Consider the following 6,046-nt stretch of genomic DNA (forward strand, 5'->3'; position numbering starts at 1 on the left):
AAAAATATTCATTCAGTATAAGCTATTCAGTAAGATTTTTACCAAACAAAAGCCCTATGCCTGGTTTGTCCCACTACATCACTTTATGTTTGCTGGTAGACAAAGCATGAGCATCTTTTAAAAGCTCATTTTAAATAACCAAGTCCATAAGTGCTTTCTGTTTAAGCCACCAATGTTACGAGGAAATACACTGAACTTTAAACAAATATTATTTAAAGGTGCAATTTGTTTGATTGAGAAGCTTTATTGACAGAAATGCAATACAATATACATAACCATAGCTTCAGAGGTGTACAAAGATATATAAGGAAGTCTTATGTTTGGTGATATGTTATTTATTTTATTAAAACATTAATATAAACTATAAAAGGGAATTCATGTAAACAGTAATTGGTGATTCTCTAACTGTGACAATCTACAAAAGCATTATAAAAAGCAGCTATCCTCACAAGTTTCATAACACTTGGCGAATATGCAAAATTTGAAGAACATTAACAAATTTAGAGCGATCTGGGTTCATAGAATAAGTGTGAATAAGTGTGATAGTTGTTTGTGAGCTTCTTGTTAGACTAATTTTTAGGTAACTGCGACTTTTTGTCTCACAGTTCTGACAGTTCTGTACTTCGAAGTCCACATTTTTGGAAGGTCACAGATTTCGAGTTGCAACGCAGCTCTGTGTATGAAGTCATTGTGAGTTGAATATAATGTTAATAAAAGTTAGCTTGGATGTGACCCTTATCCAAGCCCTAAACCTTACCATAAAAAGCATATTTAAATATGTTTCATTATCTTATTAAATTATGGTCAAATTAAATTGTGGGCACTGCTGGATTATACATTTACCGTCCTCGTACACACACCTTAAAGATGTTTTTGATAAATGCAGTGAGAAGCCAATGAAGCAAGTGTGTGTGACTGTGTGTGAGAGAGAGAGAGAGAGAGAGAGAGAGAGAGAGTCAGAGATGAAAACCTCTATCTGTCAGCATCATGTCAACATACTTTTTCATTCTCCTATATGATGCTTCTGGAACACCGTGTGAGGTGCGTCAGTGCCTAAAATAAATATGTCAGCAATTTACTTGATATTAATATTGTCCTTAATATACTCTCGTAGTAAATATTATATTCATTTAATCAATGTGCATGAAAAATAAATAAAAGATAATTAATTCTAATAAAAAATGCAAATGTGCCCAAATTGTATTTTTTGTCTTATAGAGTTTCACATTGTAAGTTCCACTGTGGATAAAACAAAAAGTCATGTACAGGCTGTTCAATATCACATAAATCACAACAACTGTCAATCCGAGAGAATAATGGACTTGACCTTCTGTGGCGGAGATTGTGAGAGTTACAGCAAGTGAGTTTACACACGCGCGCTTGTGTACACAGTTTGTGGTGTATTTGTTTTTTGTAATGTTTTGACATTTTTTTAATACTTGCTTAATTTATCTTTTGAGAAATATGTACTTTTCTGCTTATCTGTGAAATTCAAAGCAATGAAAAGGCAACTTGGAATTTTTTTTTTTTCAATGTGTGATTAGAATATAGTTTATTCAGTAAAGGCTATTCAGGAATATTTTTACCAAACAAAAGCCCCATGCCTGGTTTGTCCCACTATATCACTTTATATTTGCTGGAAGACAAAGGACGAGCATCTTTTAAAAGCTCATTTTAAATAACAGAGTCCAGAAGCACTTTCTGTTTAAGCCTACACAAATGTTAAAACAAAGTACACCGAACTATAAACAAACATTATTTAAATGTGCAATGTGTTAAATTGTGGAGGCTTAAATGACAGAAGGGCAATACAGAACAAATAGCTTCAGAGGTGTATAAAGACCTTACACAATGAAGCATTATGCTTTTATTACCCTAGAATGAGCTAGTTCTATCTACATATACTGCGGGTGCCCCTAAAATTTAATTATTCATGAATGTTGTTGCAACAGTAGCGCTAAACAGACAAACTTAGCCCTACAGGTAAAAAGTGTGAAATTCAAATAAGTTATGAAAAATGTTATGAAATTAGCACTAATAAAACAAACACGTCCATTTCTTTCAAACAATTTCAAATAAAAGTGAAATTGTGCCTAAAAGTGCCAACCTGTGATACACACCTGTGTATCTGCATAGCATCAATGATCCTAATCACACGTGGGATTTTAACAGTTATCAAATACAAATAAAGGTAACTAGGAATATTAATGACCACATCAAACCTAAAAAATCTTTTAATATGAACCCAGTATACTAAAATTTCATTAATCACATATATTTCGTTTGCCATTTTAAAATGTAATAATAGCTTACCCTCCTAATACACAAATACACAATACTTGAAAATGATCGACACCCTGCCATCAATGCAGCTTTAATATATTGAATGTAAATGAATGTTGTTTCTGTTTCCAACCATTGTTTAGAGAGACCACATTTCTTGCACCCACACAAACTCACACATTAATGGTATCACTAAAGTATAAAAGTAGATTTGAAAAGACAGTTAAGCACCATTGGAGAAGGAACTTTGTTCCATATTAAATATTACGCCATACTTGTGTTTTAATGGTTCAATCGCGGTTCCTAAAAAAGTATGCGTCTTCAACCACAAAGAGTTTGAGGTGAAATGGCTCTAATTTTATTATATAAACAATTCCTCATTAAAGCATTAAAAATAATTCACTTTTATAAATTGAAAGATTCATATTATACATATCTCTCCCAGACTGGTAGCACCATTCATGTTGTTGACTGTTAGGGATGCACTTGTTAGTGAGAGATGGATCCTAAAAAAAACTAGCACCGGATCAGATGCAGAACGGAGATGTGCAATGAAGACTGTGCTCTTGTGAGTCGAAGCTTCTTATTGGCTGTTCTCATTCAGCTTTCTGATTGGCTCATCACAGAGATGTTTTTCTTCATTCATATCATTTAGGGTTACCGATAAAGAGCCTAAAATCTACAAAGACTGCTGTGGGAAATGTGTACAAACTCACTGTATAGTCAATGTCAACGGCACCGAACATTTACTAAAGTTCAAAAGTCACTTCATCTCTGGTCACCTTGACCATGAAGTAAAGAAGGTGTAGATGAATATCTGGGCTGAATGCAAACCAAAGGCACATGTTACCTAAAACAAAATTATATATAATAATTATAATGATAATTATTTATTTCAAACAATATCGGCAATAGGCGTTTATCCGAACTGCACTTTTTGCCAAAATACACAGTAGGTCATTCTGCTTATGGGAGGGAGATGGTTTGCCCACAACAGACCAGAGATGTGACAGAATCACCTGAACTTAAGTGATTGGACAGTTAATCTCTGATAACTACAGAATCCAGTGTCCTCCTTTTAACATCTCCAACTGCCAGGTGACATAATGGTGGACAGCCATGGAACTGAATTTTGACAGCATTGCTGCGTGTTTAACCCTCCTTAAGCTCTCTGAATTTATCATTTCATACACTTTTGCTTGTGGATGAAATAAAAAGCAATAAAAAAGGGAACCAGAATTATCGTGTTATGATATTCAAACAACACAACAGACTACCACAATACACCATTGACTACCAAAGTAGTCACTCCCAATCTTTATAGACCTTACCTTAAAGGTAAAGAGAGTTGATAGATTTTTATCAAAAATGTAAACAGAAAGGAATAAAAAAAGTCAATGTTTTCTAACGGGTGATGAAGAATTTACTAGGAAAATCAAACAATGTTTCACCAAACTTGATAACTGTGTTAATCTTTTGAACGACAAAAAGAAGATAGTGATCAAGAAAACGTGTGAACTCCCTGTGCCTCTGCTAAAATTATTTTGCTATTTTTTTGACAGACATCGATGTCATGAAATTTAAATTACGTGGATTTACAAATCATTAATTTTATAGAATAATAATTTCATTCTTAGCCAAAAAGGATTCACTGTGGTTAATGATGTTATGGAAACTTTTCTGAGAGATGAGACCAATATCTTTGAAAACATTTGATTGCTGTTCTATCTGTGCTAGGCGCTAACAATCTAACACCTGTTTTGCAAAAAGCATAAAAATAAAAATTCACAATAACCATGCTTGTCATGTTGATGGTTTTGGTTCTAATATTGGAAAGTTTATAGTAAGTCTTTTATTGTCTCTTATTTAAACCCCAAATGCAGAACCTATTGTAAATGACAGTAAAAAATTATCCTTTAAAGCCACTGTTTACTCATTACTGCTTGGGAGATTTCCTTTTCTATGTTAAGGTAGACCACTGAAGTTACCTGAAATCATTTAAGTGTCAACACACACAAACAAACACCCAAGGCCGTCTTCAGACTTGACTTCTTTTACAAATCTGCTAGCGTCTGCTTTACATTATTATCCTATGAAGTAAACTTTGTTTCCAAAAACGTTTTTTAGTTGAAAAAAGTTATAAACTTTTCTGAAATTAATTCACTACGTCAAGCTTTTCACAGCTATCCAATGACAAGCGAGCAGTGTTAACTTTTTCTTGTCCAACAAGACGTCAAGTGTGTTCATGGCCAAAGTTGCTTTTAAGTAAGACACAACAATGTCAGCATTTGGTGACAAATAGCAGCCGAACGACCATGACTTCGGAGGCAGCAGCTGTGCACGAAGGCAGCCACAAGAAACAGAACGGCCGTGTGAAGGAAGTCTATTTGAATTATGAACAGAGAGCATCTTGCAATAACATATCACATATTTAAAAACTGTAATGTACAATTATATAATGTACACTTTTTTGCTTGAAGTTGTTGAAAGGGAAATTTGAACTTACTTTTCCTACAAAACTATTCTCCAATGGGCGTTTCGGCTGCCATTTGATTTTTTCGAGCTTGAACTTTCTCGACCAATAATGTTCCTTGGATGTTGTCATCTAAACGACAGGTCTCTGTCAATGGTTAGCTGTGAACATGGAGCGTTTTTTGCAGAAACAATTAACCTTTTTCAATTTCAAAAGACGCTCTGAACTGCAGAAGAAGACGCCGCCGATGGCGTTTAAAAAGCGTACAGGATGTTTTTTGAAAACACGGTCAATTCCATAGGATTATAATGTTAAACAGAAGCTAGCTGCTTCAATAAAGAAGTCAAGTCTGAAAATGGCATTAGGATGCTCTAATCTATTTAGTTTCAGTCAACCATAAAACTATCTGAAAGTGTCTAAACACACGCATACACAAGCACACAAAATATGTTTTTATGTCAAAGTAGAAAATTATCTTTTATTAAAACAGCACTATACAATAAAAGATTAGATTTAACTTAAGATATAGTGTTAAAGACTATACATTATATAGAACATAGTTTATATCCTGTATAGTGAGTCTGAATATAGCCTATAAACGTAAATCCCGAGAATATTGTCACGATGTGACAATAAAACGTTTATATGTTTGTGGTGTTGTGTATAGCAGGAGATCCCAAACCTTTTCCTTCCAGGATCCATCTAGACAGTATAATCTTTAATCAGCAAAATCATATTCTCTAGATCACAAAATTCTAATAATGAAAAAATAGGGGGTGAGAATTCGAGCCTCAAACTAGAGTTCCCCGAAGCTCTGCTGCACAACAAGTCGATTAGAATATTGTTTTTTTTTGTAATGGAATAAATGCATTATCAAAATAAATTATAGTAAGATATCAAAAACATTGTCATTGCTGTTTTTTGGGGGGGGGGGAAGTATCAAGAAAGTCATAATTTCATGTCATAATTGCATGTCATAATTATGACTGTAGCACGGATGCTACATCTTTCAGTAGGAACAGACTGAAATGTGATCTTCCCCTTCTGTTAACCACTGCAACCAGATTGTGGAAGCCATTTGGACATTTTCATATTTTTTGTTGAAATATTACATAATACCAGCCCCAAGTACCTATTCATAATTTAGAGATAAACTGGCAAAATATTAAGGAAATAAAATCGCCTTTTGCTTTCAGTTCAGGCATAAGGATTTGGAACACCAGCCTTGAGGGTTTGGAACACAGGTGTGCGCGTGGTTTATGCAGTCTTACATGTTAAGCTTAGATCCTA

This window comes from Triplophysa dalaica, chromosome 24, assembly GCF_015846415.1.
Source record: "Triplophysa dalaica isolate WHDGS20190420 chromosome 24, ASM1584641v1, whole genome shotgun sequence".
In the NCBI taxonomy this organism is placed as follows: domain Eukaryota; kingdom Metazoa; phylum Chordata; class Actinopteri; order Cypriniformes; family Nemacheilidae; genus Triplophysa; species Triplophysa dalaica.